Consider the following 14,808-nt stretch of genomic DNA (forward strand, 5'->3'; position numbering starts at 1 on the left):
GCTTAGGTGTACTTCTGCGAGATTCCAAGGAGCTAGTAAAGACAATGAACGATTTTGGAGTGACCTGCACGTATGATGAACTGCTACGATTCAAGAAGTCTGCAGCTGTAGAGGCAGCGAAAAACACTGAACTGACAGCAATATCAAATGCTGGAGATGGTCTTGTTCAGATTGTAGTTGACAACTTTGATGCAGATATTTCATCTCAGAACGGTAAATTGTCAACGCATTCCCTTGCAGTTCTCATGACCCAGCCAGATACAAGCATGCACCATGATGATCAGCAAGAGATTCCACGACTGAAGAAGGCTGAGATGTCTAGAGATATTGACTACAAGCTTGACATCATGAGATACAATGGTCCAAAGAAACCAGGTATGCCACCTGTCAAGAACCAAGTTCCACCACTTAGTGTTCTTGCTCATATGGTTGTTTCTCGACAGAGAGCTAATGAGTGTGACCTCAGGTTCTTTACAGATGTTGTGCAGCGTGATAACTGTCCTGAATTTAATGGATATAATACGCATTTATGTCGCGATCAAGGAGAAGCCACACAACCCAAAACTAAAGCAGTGTATCTACCATTGATTGATATGCCACCAGCACATCCAGACACAATTATGACAGCCATGAGCAAATCACAGCAGTTAACAGAGAAAACTGGTCAAGGTTTCACTGTCTTCACTGCAGATCAACAACTGTACAGGGTTGCAGTAGAGGTACAATGGGCATATCCAAACCTGTTTCCTCAGGTCATTCCCAGATTAGGGGGTATGCATATGCTGATGAGTTTTGTCGGTGCAGTCGGAACATTGATGACTGACTCGGGCCTTGCAGATGTTCTGGCATCTACATTTGCAGGTGTGGGCAAAATGCTGACAGGAAAGAAATTTCCTATGAACATGAGAGCCATGCGCATGGTAGCTGAGGAGCTACTGAGAGATATTGTTGTGCAGGAACACCTGAAGTCTCACAACGATCTCATGACAATTCTTGAAGACCTTGCAAAGAGAAGTCGCACAACAAAGATGTGGGTCGACAACTTGATCAAACCAGTACTGATAATGATGCTCTATGTACGGGCTGAACGAGAAGGTGACTGGCCACTACACCTGGAGGCAGTGAAGCTCATGATGCCCTACTTCTTTGCGTCGGGACATGTCAACTACGCGCGATATGGGTTATTCTACCTTCGACGCATGGAAGCCCTACCAGGAGATGCACTCCAGCATTTCATGAAAGGGTCTCATGTGATGAGACACACTCGAGGCTTATGGAATGGCATATGGAGCGACATGTTCATCGAGACAACATTCATGCGATATGGGCATGGTAAAGCTGGTGTAATTGGCATCACTCTAAAGCCAGAAACTCTCAAGACCTGGGCCCTTAGCTTGCACATATGTAGCAGACTTGTGGAAGACGTTTCAACTCTGAGAGACAAGTCGGCTAGTTCTAAAACAGCGCATAAAGAAGAGGCTCCATCAAGGATATCTGCAGACCAAGGTGACAGAGACGGATTGCGCAGAAAACTGGATGTGAGCATCGATCCAATGGACCCAGAGAAGCACCCAGCAAACATTGTCAATGTGGTCAATGGACGGATTGCTCCTGAATCAGTGAATGTTGACAGAGCAGTTGAAATTGGTGCTCAGCAAATGGGTGAGTTTGAACGGAAATTGCCTGGAGGTTTCTACGACACAATTTCGAAGAAAGTTAAAACCATGGCTGTTATGAAGAAATCAATTGACGTAGGCGATTCCAAGGTATACGATACCAAGTTGATGTACTCTCGCGTAATAGGTCTACAAGCAAGTTCCAGAGATGTTAACTTTCATGATGTAATGTCATGCGAGCTGTCGCCAGTTCCTACAGCTCTGTTTGATGAGTCTGGAGATATGCGTATCTCGAAGTCCAAGGCCGCTTTGAAGAACCAGACAAAGGTTGAAGTATCAGCTAGACACGCGACACCTGAAGAAACGTGCACAGTGATTGATGGCTGTGCTCTCCTTTGGATTCCTACTTGGCCTTCATCATCACCTACACGACAACCAACAGTGATGGACTTTGTATTGAAATTCAAAGGCAAGATTGAGGAGAGACTAAAATCTGGTGATGTGTACTTGGTCTTTGACAGGTACAATGATTACAGCACCAAGTGTGCAACTAGGATATCCAGAGGCAATGATGGTTGCAGAGTTTTCCAACTGAGTCCAACTTCACCCCTTTCGTCTCAGAAACTGATTCTGACAGTCACAGAGAACAAGAAACAGTTGATTAACATCATTTGTCAACATCTGCAAAGCGATGCAGGTTTCATCATAAAACACAAGCTTGTGATCACCAGTCAAGATGACACTCCTGTTGAACTAGTTCCAGATGGTGTTCCAATCCAACGAAACAATATGGCCACATCTCATGAGGAGGCTGATGTAATTATTGTGCAGCAGGCTATCATGCTTGCAGATGAAGGAAGATCCGTCAGGGTGCTTGCAGACGACACAGATGTTTATGTTCTTCTCCTTCATTTCTACCAAAAGAAAGGCCTTCAGTCACCCTTGATAATGGAGTCGCCCATCAGAGACAGATCTGTAATCGATATACATGCCACAGTGGACAGACACAGAGACATCATCCCTTCTATGTTAGCAGGTCACGCATTGACAGGTTGTGATACTGTTGGTGCTCATTTTGGAGTTGGCAAAGGAACTTTGCTAAAAGTGCTGCGGCAGAAAAATGGGTTCCCATTGCCATCGATTGGAGACATACATGCAGATATGGCCGACGTGATGAAAGATGCAACAGCGCTTATAACATCATGCTATGGACAACCCAAGGCTACGACACTGTCAAATGCCCGAGTGAATGTGTGGACTACACGGGTCGGGAAAGCAGGAGCTACCAACACTCCAAATCTTGCTGCAATGCCACCAACAACTGAAGCTTTCAAAGAGAATGTGAAGCGTGCCCATCTTCAAACATGGATCTGGAAGAGTGCTTTGGAATTGAATCCATCGACATTGGATCCCACTGCATTTGGTTACATGAAAGACGAAGCAACAAAGTCACTCATCCCGGTAACCACTCCACCAAATGTGAAACTGGCACCTGCAAACATACTGAGACTTATACGTTGCAATTGTGCAAGTGACAACCCATGCAAATCATCAGGATGTGGATGCAACAAAGCCAAATTGTCGTGCACAATGTTCTGTGCGTGTCATGCATCCGTTCGATGTCTTAATGATCAGACTCTGGCAGCAAAAAATGTAAATCAAAATGACAGTGATGCGTGAGTTCAGTTCAGCAAAGGAAGAAAAGGCGTATCCTTAAAAGAATTGCGTACAAGTTGAATTGTGAAGGTAAAATTCCTAATATCGATATCTAAAGTGACCTACGCTATAAAACGGTAACACATTCATGAAAGAAGAGTGATCAAATTATAATTGTTCACGTAATGTTATCTTAGGAATTCAAATTGTATTGTGAAAACAGATGTTTATTACTATAGACTATTGATACAAATTGTGTGATAAACTAACAATGCCGCCATTTTGAATATGTAAATGAGCAAATAAACAACGGCCGCCAAATTCAAATATCCAAATCATTTCATCTCTGATCATGTAGGGGCAGGTTTCATGTTACAAATCTTTCCACGAAGTACTAGTATACTACTCTACCAATTTCCGTAATGTATAATACGTATGGGAAATGATGCTTAAAATTTATCATTTTGGTGGCCATTTTGTTTTTCCTATTATCTAAATTAGTCATTATTGACAAATGAGTATGACATAAGTATTTGGTACACTTAGGTATTCTAGGAATTGAAAACATAAGATAGAAAGAAATGAGTAGAATACTATTTTATTGTGATTCTAAGCTTAACAGCTGGCATTTATCCGCCATTTTGAATATGCAAATTAGCAACAATAAATACAATGGAAATATGCTAATTATGTCTAAACTCTATCTATGTTCATGTATGATCTTTAGGAATGTGTTGACAATGGTCCTCGTGAATTATAAGCACACCACTCTGCCAAAATTTCGTAATGTATTATGAAATAATTCAAATTTTACTGAAAATAGGCTATTTTGGCGGCCATTTTGTTTTTGGCCATATCTTAAATTGCTCAACACTGACATAGCTCCAGTTTTCAGTTTGGTCATCTGCAATACCTAAGGAAACATAATCCATCGAGAAAAAAACTTATTTCAACAAAACGAGGTGTAGCTCAGTGGCTGCCGGACTATCGTATATTCATGCATGCACCCTTTCTTCAAGAACCGCCAAATTGAGGGGCAGATGAGGGGCGGCTAAAATGTGCTTTCCCTTTACAAGACAAAGTTTTGCAAATTTTTAGAGAACATCTATATTTTCGTCCACCAAATTTGCACCTGAAGCGCGTACGGTGAGAAGATCGATGCCTCTCTCCGTACGGTGAGAAGATCGATGCCTCTCTCTTGTAAATGAAGTGGTAAAACATTTTGGCCGCCCCCCCCCCCCTCACAAAACAAAGGACTCTTTCTCTGGAGGCTAGCGTATGTTCACACTTTATTATCAATCATTATCTTTATAGGCTGTGATTTTCTGTTGTATTCAAAACAATTTATACCTAATTACGCATATCGATTTCACAGAAGCAACTTTCACTCAGTGGCTACGCTCCCTTGCTTAATTATTAACTTACTTTTGGGTTATATTAGTGTGACTATTATTAAATAATATTATATGACGTTAATTATACCTTATAAACATACAAAACTTAATATGATTAAGATTGCTACTGTGCTAAAAGCATGGTAAAGAAAAAGGGGAATAGGTTTGTTTTCTTCTTTTTTTTTCGTAAAAATGTCCAAACATCATTCTTTGGAAATATCACAAAAATACTATTTATAAAAAATGCCAAAATTTCCCCTACCCTACCCTAGACTTATCGTTGACTGCTGTCACTTCTCTTTCTCTCTCTCTCCCTAATATTATCCTTGTCTGGATCCAAAAATAGGGTAAGGATAGACGGGGAAAACTGGGACTAATTAGATTTCATAGTCTCGCTTGACTTATCCCTGAATCTAATAGAGAGAAGTATCACACGTACGAAACGAAAATCCAAAAGGAGCCCCGCCGAAAAGAAATTTATTCGGCACGTCTGTTATCGAATCGAAGAGGACTAGAAAACGGGTCATGAATGCGACGTTTGATAAATGGAATTAAATATCTTTCGCATATTTACCGTATGGTTTTGGACATACGAAAAAATGTACTAAGAATGTTTTTTTTCGACTTTTAAGGAGAAGTATGACTGATTTATCGAGGAAGTGGAAAGTTTTTTTTACTAAATGCAGGTATCCAAAAAAAGAGAACGTGTATGTGGCAGGCGGTGAGGCGTGAGGGGATTGATTTTTGAAGTAGGGTGCTCAAAGTGAGCAAAGTGCCCATCGGCGAGGAGTCCAGAAATCTGTGGTGATCCGTTCGGTACAAAAAGAATGACGTTATCGAGCCTTTTGAGAATCCACACCCCTACGGACCCTTTGAATAATGTAGTCATATCCATTTTGTCCATATTAGAAATAAAAAATCTCGTTTAAGTACAGATGCATTTCTAAGCCATTCTTATTTAAACATGATTATGATTCAGTATGTACATTGTTTCGAAAGTAGATTCAGGGGAAACATGATTGTTATTGATTAATGTTTAGGTAAACAGAACATACTTTAGGAAAGAATCAAATTGTGAAGATCTCACGACTAAATCAGAATCGAAGGAAGTAAGGCGTTTGATTAGGATTCAGTATGTACATTGTTTGGAAAGTAAATTCAGAGGAAACATGGTTGTTACTGATTAATGTTTAGGTAAAGAAAACATACTTAAGGAAAGAATTGTGAAGCTCTCGCCACTAAATCAGAATCGATGGAAGTAAGGCGTATGCCATTAGTCATGATATCCAAAATCGAGCGCTCTTCTTCATGAATGTCAATACCCCCGAATGTTTATAACCTCGCAGTCAGTATACCCTAGTAAAGTGCATCCTTTTTGTCTTTAATATGAAGGTGCCCCTACTCGAATAGGAAAGAAAGCATCTATGAATAATACATTACCATCAATCATCGGACCTAAAATAGTTGCACGTATTTACAATGAAGGGAGTTGTGTCTAATGATACGGGCTTAATTTAAAGCGAAGGTTGAGTTCTCGGAAAGTGGAGAATAATTTGGGAGCGTTATCATTGCTTAATGTAAGTGTGGAAGAACATTAGATACAAAATATTCTAAATATAGCATGTAACATCATACAAATCGGGACGGATATTTATTCCACATGTTCGTGTAGTCCCATATACATCTATCTGTGTACAGTGCTGGTTACTTTAACAATACTAGGCCAAATTTCTCATCATTTTGATGCTTCCAGAACCTTGCAGTAGACACCAACACTGATATGCTAGATGATCAACCTTATCTGATCGATTCCACAACGTTCCTTTCACAATGCAATCGCAATACCTGAACTCAACTTTATCTTTAACTCATGGTGATAAAGAATATCAAATTCAAACTACACCCTCTTTTCTCACGAAGGTGCCCTTATTAAAACAACATTAATAATAGATATGAATAGAAGATAACCATCAATCATCAGGCGCGTGTCGATGCCCGGACGCGCATATTTTTTTTTTACACAACTGTTTAGCCAGTTCAGTCAAGTGTACTGTGCGAATGACTGGAGACAGAGTCTAACATTACTCTTCTCGGTATTGTTGGATTGCTAGAGCTGTACATACTCGGGCGTGTAGCTAGCAGCGGCTGTGATTAGCTACATTAATTGTAGGGCAGGGGCGGCGATCCCAGGGGGACGGGGGGACAAGTCCCCCCGGAAAATTCTAAAAAGTGCAACAAAAATGAATAGCAAATACTGACTATAGACTGCAACACAAGCTCTGGAGGGCCCAAGCGTGCAGCGTTTAGACTAATACAAATTTAATGCAAAAAAACCTTCTCGCTCGTTCGCTAGCATCTCTCGCATAATATCCTTCAAAACATACAAGTAACAATTGTAGAAAATCTGTATTTCATTGGTATCACGTAAGCACAGTTTACACTGTATGTTTACAAGATTAAGAGTTATAGAAATAGATCAGTGCTACAAAAAATGAATATTCCGCTTGCTCTTTTCAGTAAGGATTAACTACAACATATTAAGTGTATATATTTGCCAGGCTGATATTTTAACATCTGTAGAGCAGTGGTCTTGTAATCCGGTGACCCGGGTTCAAAACCAAGTCAAGGCGCTTGAGTAACATAAGAGTGGTGGTGATGCGGATTATTTTCTTCTGTCCGATCAAAAATGATCTGATCGATTTCTTAGTTCTCCCAACTCTATCATTACAATTAAATTACCTTTTTTATGTGAATGAAAATTGTCACAAAGCAATGCATTGGCTTTATTTACCATTCTAGACATTTAAGTTTTGAAAGATTTTTTAAAGCCTGTTATATGTCTTATTTTCATGGAAAAACGGTTGGAAAAATTCAAAAAAGGTTGGGAGAGTTTAATGTTAGAGGGTGTCGCACAGTGGATTTTTTTCAGTTTGTTTTGCATGTTAGAAAGTTAGTACAGTAGAAGGAATATAATAAGTAACATTTCATGCAAAAAATTACGTAGTTTTTTAATCAATGTTACCGAGTCACTTTAAGCCAGATCGATATTGTTAAGTAAAAGTTGTACGATAGCATGGGTCAATGTCGCTATTCATAAGGTCCGCTATTCATAAGGTCCGCTATTCATAAAGTTCGTTATTCATAAGGACCGCTATTCATAAGGACCGCTTTTCATAATTGGAGAAAAGGGTCACTATTCATAAGGTTCATTATTCATAAGGACCGCTATTCATAATCAGAGAAGAGGGTCGCTATTCATAATGCAAAATCGGGGTCGTTATTCATAAGGGTCGCTATTCATAATAGGAGAAGAGGGTCGCTATTCATAATACGAAATGAGGTTCGCTATTCATTATAGGAGAAGAGGGTCGCTATTCATAATAGGAGAAGAGGGTCGCTATTCATGATACGAAATGAGGTTCGCTATTCATAACAGGAGAAGAGGGTCGCTGTTCATAATACGAAATGAGGTTCGCTATTTATAATAGGAGAAGAGGGTCGCTATTCATAATAGGAGAAGAGGGTCGCTATTCATAATATGAAACGAGGTTCGCTATTCATAATAGGAGAATGGGGTCGCTATTCATAATAGGAGAAGAGCTATTCATAATAGGAGTAGAGGGTTGCTATTCATAATACGAAATGAGGGTCACTATTCATAATAGGGTCACTTTTCATAATATGGAATGAGGTTCGCTATTCATAATAGGAGTAGAGGTTCGCTGTTCATAATACAGAATGAGGGTCGCTATTTATAATAGGAAATGATGGTCTCTATCCATGATATAGAGTTAGGGTCGCTATTCATAATACGAAATGAGGGTCGCTATTCATCATACGTATTATGAATAGCGACCCTCTTCTCCTATTATGAATAGCGACCCTCTTCTCCTGTTATGAATAGCGAACCTCATTTCGTATTATGAATAGCGACCCTCTTCTCCTATTATGAATAGCGAACCTCATTCCGTATTATGAATAGCGACCCTCTTCTCCTATTATGAATAGCGACCCTCATTTCGTATTATGAATAGCGACCCTCTTCACCTATTATGAATAGCGGACCTCATTTCGTATTATGAATAGCGACCCTCTTCCCGTGTTATGAATAGCGACCCTTATAAGTAATGAACCTTATTTCGAATTATGAATAGCGACCCTCTCGTTGTATTATGAATAGCGACCCTGATTTCATATTATGAATAGCGGTCCTTATGATTAATGACCCTTAATATGAATTATGAATAGCGACCCTCATCTCACGTTATGAATAGCGGTCCTTATGATTAACGAACCTTATTTCTTTATAAATAGTGACCCTCTTTTGCCATTATGAATAGCGGACCATATGAATAGCGGTCCTTATGAATAGCGAATAGACCCCGATAGCATCATTCAGTTTGATTTGATTGGAGTTATATCTCATTAATGAAACCGTGTAAAGGCTATTTAGTCTCAAACAAACCTACACCATTAAACTTCAAGCTCACTCACACATGATATATTGCGACACTTTCAAGGCTACTTATTATTTCAAGTTCATGTATGTACAAACGGCAACAGTTTCAATATAAAATGTAAGTTCTTCTCACTTAAATCATTGGTCTGGAAACAATTATCTGCCCATTGTTCTTTATTGTATTCCATTTTCACTAACAATGAATTTAAATTGTAATGCAATTTTTAAGTTTCCCAGGTTTATTTAGGAGAATAGAAGATTAATATAGTTAAGTTATTCGATAACATTACTCAATTTGATTTGATTGGAGATATATCTCAGTAAAGGCTATATAATCTCAAACACATCTACACCATTAAACTTCAAGCTCACTCACACATGAAATATTGCGACACTTTCAAGGTTACTTATTATTTCAAGTTCATGTATATACAAACGGCAACGGCTTCAATATTGAATTTGAAGTTCTTCTCACTTAAATCATAAGTCTGAAAACAGTAATATTTGCCCATTGTTGCATGTTATACAACATTTTCCAGAACGATGCACATACATTGTAATGCAATTTTCACGAAAACCATACTTGTCACTTGTCATATTTGTTATATGATACTAAAGCAAATCGTTACGCGTACCGATAGGATAATGTGAATAACGTGTCGAATAATAACATCATTACGTGCTATTATTAATCGGACTAGACATGTAAACCAAATGTTAACATGCATACACTTTTGCCAGCAAGCAAGTTTTTCAACAAAGAATACAGAATTTGAACAACGTTTTACATTTTAGTCAGGACAGATTATAAGATGCTTTTAAGCATGCCCTACACTCTTAGTTGGACTGTAACAGTTGTGTTCTAAAGTCTTCCATATATATATAAATTTAAAGGAGGTCAATAATCATTATCAAAACACCACTCTCGTTAGGTTGACACATCAATATACAGTACACGCCGAAAATCTCCGCAACACGATTTACACGATTCAAAATTTACACGATTCGACTGCTCGCGGGAATCGTGTAACCATTTATTTTTACACGATTCGTTTTTTGCCAATGAAGCGAAATTTGAATCGTGTAAACGTGTAATCGTGTAAAATTACACGATTCCTCAATTCAGGTCGAATCGTGTAATCGTGTAATCTGCCCGCCGAAAATCTCCGCAACACGATTACACGATTCAAAATTTACACGATTCGATTGCTCGCTGGAATTGTGCTAAAATTTATTTTCAGTGGTGATGGTGAGCAGGTTAAGGACGTCTAGTTCAGTAAAAGCAAGAAGTTACTTCTTGGTTGAACGAGGACAACGTGGACGATACGAGGGGATAGCGAAGATTACGCTCTCTTTCTCTTGTATATATTTTTAATTGCAGTGTCTTGTCTCTAGTTTTATTATAGAATGTTTGAAAGTTAAAAAAATCAGTCCACTTCCCGAAAAGCACTCTCGGATTTAATCCTCGGTGAGAAAAAAGAAAAAAGCGATGAACGACGAAGGAAGGGGGGAATTTTGTTATTCCTAAGTTGTAAATAAGTAAAAATAATTACAAAATGTAAAGGAGGGCTAACATAATTAAGTATGTTGTGATACTCTTAAATTACAAGGCTGTACCAATTAGAATTACGGTTCACCAGCTCATTCGTTACTATGAATATCGTTATACTTTTTTTTTATTCAATCATTATCCATTTTACAAACCTGGTTTGTAAAAACGCGTCATATGACGCACGAAAACCAAGGTTTGTCGACAAACCTCCTTTGTGAATTCGGGCCTTAGACTTTGATCACTTATTGCTTTTTTAGCGTTCCTCATTTTCGTAAATTACCTTTTACAACATTGCATTATTCAGCTATATGTATAAAGAGCTACGGTCAAGGCTTAAGGGCACACTTCCTGTCACATATAAAAGAAGCTTACTCTGAATGTGGCCTGCCATTGACCCTCGCCGGGGACAAAGGCCGTTGCCCTAGCTACAGGCAGAGATCCTTACATAATACCTATTGTTCAGGGGGTTCCCCTTGAACATAGGATCCCCCTGAACAATAGGTATTACATGTACATGTACATAAGTATGTAAGCCACTGGCTACAGAGTGTAGGGAACAGTTGCAAGCAGAGAATGAATAGAATAAGTGAATGGCCAACTGTCTTTGAGTTACGTTTAGCTAGCGGCACAGTGTCCCCCCACTTTTTCAAGTTCCCCCAAAGTGCCCCTTTGTATGTAGGAAAAGTACCTATTTTACTTTGACAAGTGTCCCTATTAATTTGTAAAAGTGCCCCTTCCCCTTTTCAACTCTGATAAGTGCTCCTTTTCTTTTGACACACACCCCTTTTCCTTCGACGAGTTCCTATTTTCCTTTACAATAAGTGTCCATTTTCCATTCTCATTAGTGTCCTTTTAATCTCTAGTAAGTATCCCTCTTTAAGTACGAGAAGTGCCCCTCTTCACTTTTGATAAATGCCCCCATCAACTCCGATAAATACCCCTATTAAAATCTGATCGGTGCCCCTTTTCTTTCAACTAAAGCTTTTTTTTTTTATCTCTCTCTCTCTCTCTCTCACTCCATTCCCCCATATCTTTCTCGCCTCTCTTTCCCTCATTATGTTCCCCTCTTACCTTATTAATTTGTCTCTTTTCCTCTCCGTTTCATAGCCTTCTCATTTCTGTTAATTTTACTAGGTTTCGCCCTTCTTTTTTTTTATCACTCTATTTCACTCTTTCTTTTCTTCCGGTCAACTTTTTAGTTTTCCCTTTTTTCTCTCTTTTTTTCTGTTTATCTTTATCGTGCCTTTCAACCCTCATTTTCCTTTTATATGTTCCCTTCTCCTCCTAGCTATCTTTTTTCCTTTACTATTTCATTTATCATGTCTTCCTGTTTCTGACGTTTTCCTACCTTGTCTCACGGATTAGTATACGATACATGTTAGTGGAAAGTGCTGAGGTTTATACACGAATATAAAGTACAGTAATTAACTGATGTACACTGAAGGTAAGTTGTGTATAAAGCAATTGGTGTCAGCAGGATAAGATTTAACGATTGTTGCAGCTTGTCGCATCGTTCTACCAATGCCCTTATAACCCTAATAACTATTTACACGATTACACGATTCAGAGCGACATTCTTTAATCGTGTAAATTTACACGATTACACAGTTACACGATTGTTACATCTGGTCGAATCATCCGACCAATGCACTTAACTATTTACACGATTACACGATTCAGAGCGACATTCTTCAATCGTGTAAATTTACACGATTACACAGTTACACGATTCAGGTGAATCGTGTAAACCGTGTAATCCTAAAAATAAATCGTGTAATCGTGTTGCGGAGATTTTCGGCGTGTACTGTATATTGTGCACACATGTGACAATTTGAAAATATTTTTACTTTGGGGGGGGGGACGGGGAGCTTGAACCCGAATAATGTCATCAAGCACAAACTAAATTTTACAAAACCTTCGAAGATTTTGAATTTTCCAACAGGTCCCAATAGCCCAGAGCCATCTATACACAGAGTTTAATTGGCCAACCCGGTTCGAGTTGGACACAATGGCCCGAATTCACAAAGGAGGTTTGTCGACAAACCTCCTTTGTGAATTCGGGCCTATATGGCGACTACTGCTTTGTTGGGCATTCACAAAACAATAGAATCTACGCCATGTTGTGACCCAGTGAAATCAAGTTGGCCAAACTCTGTGTATAGATGGCTCTGCAATAGCCTTAATAGACACGCCCTCTCTTCACACCAACCTATCTGACGGATGCGGCCATACCTTCTCCGTGATATATCTTGTGAAGTCGTGCAATCCATTTCGGCTTCAGGAAACAGACAAACAACTACACTTCAGAGGATAAATCATTGTCAGCAGACCGGATATCCTGTCTGAGAGTTTTAGTAGTAGGAACGGCAAAAAAGGTGATTGAGGGTATCGAATTAAAAAATAATCCTACTAAATTTCAACAGCCATGGGGGCTGGTAAAGATCCCTTTGATTCAGGTGGTGCGCAAAACCGGAAATGAAAAATATTACTACGAAGTGTTATTTGTTGGTTTTTTACTACATTGGTTTCTTAAACATATTGTCTTGCGAGTCATTGAAGACGAATTACTGCTTCATATTCATCTTTAAAATGAGCATCTCAACATATTTAGACTTGAATTCAATAGATGACGTTTTACAATGGGTTGTTATACCTTACCCTCTCCCTCTCTACTCTTCTCTCTCTCCCTCTCTCTCTCTCTCTCTCTCTCGCCTACCCCTCTCTATCTCTTTCTCTCTTTTTCTCCCTCTATCTCCCTCTCTAAATCTTGTCAACACACTTTCTCCTTCTCTCTCCCTCTCTTTACAGATTTGTCTCTCGCAATATGTCTTGCCATCCATCTTTTCTTCTTTTTTCTGTGTAGAGCTAGCCAAATAAAGAAGTATTTCACTCGTATTTTGCTCCTACCGCAAATTCTTTTAGAAAATAAAAAAAATACCGTAACCATTTTGCATTTATCGTCAACATGTCGTAGATGATTTTTCTCCTTGTCCTGTTAAAAACAGTAAGAATAACATATGCCGTGTTCAATTTACGTGTAGCTTACGATACAAAGAAATAGGAGGAATAGCGGCTTGTTTACTTAATTTGCATTCGGCAATTGACCTGCATTAGAGGATTTGACATTGAAATTGACATTGATATGCACTTTTCCTATGAATTAAGTTTTTGCTTTTTGCTTTTTGCTTCTAAAGGCAAAACAATATTCAACGGGCGATCTTTTTTAAATTGATTATTCACAGCCATAACTGGGAGATCGTGCCGAGCATGGCGATTGGTGGACGGTTAAGCGATATGGAAAGATAAGAAGTGTAAACAAGGAGATAGATGTGATAAATAAGAAAGGAGAGGAGGACAAGAAGGTTGGGAGGCATGATCCTGAAGACGGTCATAGAATATCCATCGAAACATCGACAAAAAGGATGGATACAGAAAGCGGAGAAAGACGAGTAAGGGACAGAGAGAAATGGGGACAAAGAAACAGAGAGAGAGATAGAAGAAGGAGAGGCTGATGGGGACAGAACGAAAAAACAGAGACACACGAACTCAGAGGCCGCCATGCAGTTTTACAAAATAGTGTGTTAAACGTACACTTCAGCGATTCTAGGTCGCTCCCTGAATTCGCTAAAAATGGAGTAGGAGGAAGAAATAGACACTTTTAGCAAACTAATAGACAATGACCTCTTATTTGTTTGGCCTCCCCCTTCCCCCCTCCACCCAAAATAATATATCATAATAATTTTTTTTTAAAGATAAGTAATGAATATTTTCATTCAAGTGTTAACGATATAGACCAGTTCTGGTCATGCGATTGCATTGTGAAAGAAACGTTGTGGAATCGATCAGAAAAGGTTGATCATCTAGTGTATTATATATATATATATATATATATATATATATATATATATATATATATATAAGTATTTGTTGTACTGGAAGGTTCTGGAATCATCAAAATGATAAGAAATTTGGCCCAGTCTTGGTTGAGTTACAAGCACTGTACACAGAAAGATGTATATGGGACTACGCGATATCTATCCAGTCCTGATAGATATAATAATTTACCAAATGTATCAACTAGTAGGCGGTTTCTTGGCAAAATTTGTATCATCACGTATTAGTCAAAACATA

This window comes from Strongylocentrotus purpuratus, unplaced genomic scaffold, assembly GCF_000002235.5.
Source record: "Strongylocentrotus purpuratus isolate Spur 01 unplaced genomic scaffold, Spur_5.0 spur5_scaffold_19, whole genome shotgun sequence".
NCBI classification, from domain to species: domain Eukaryota; kingdom Metazoa; phylum Echinodermata; class Echinoidea; order Camarodonta; family Strongylocentrotidae; genus Strongylocentrotus; species Strongylocentrotus purpuratus.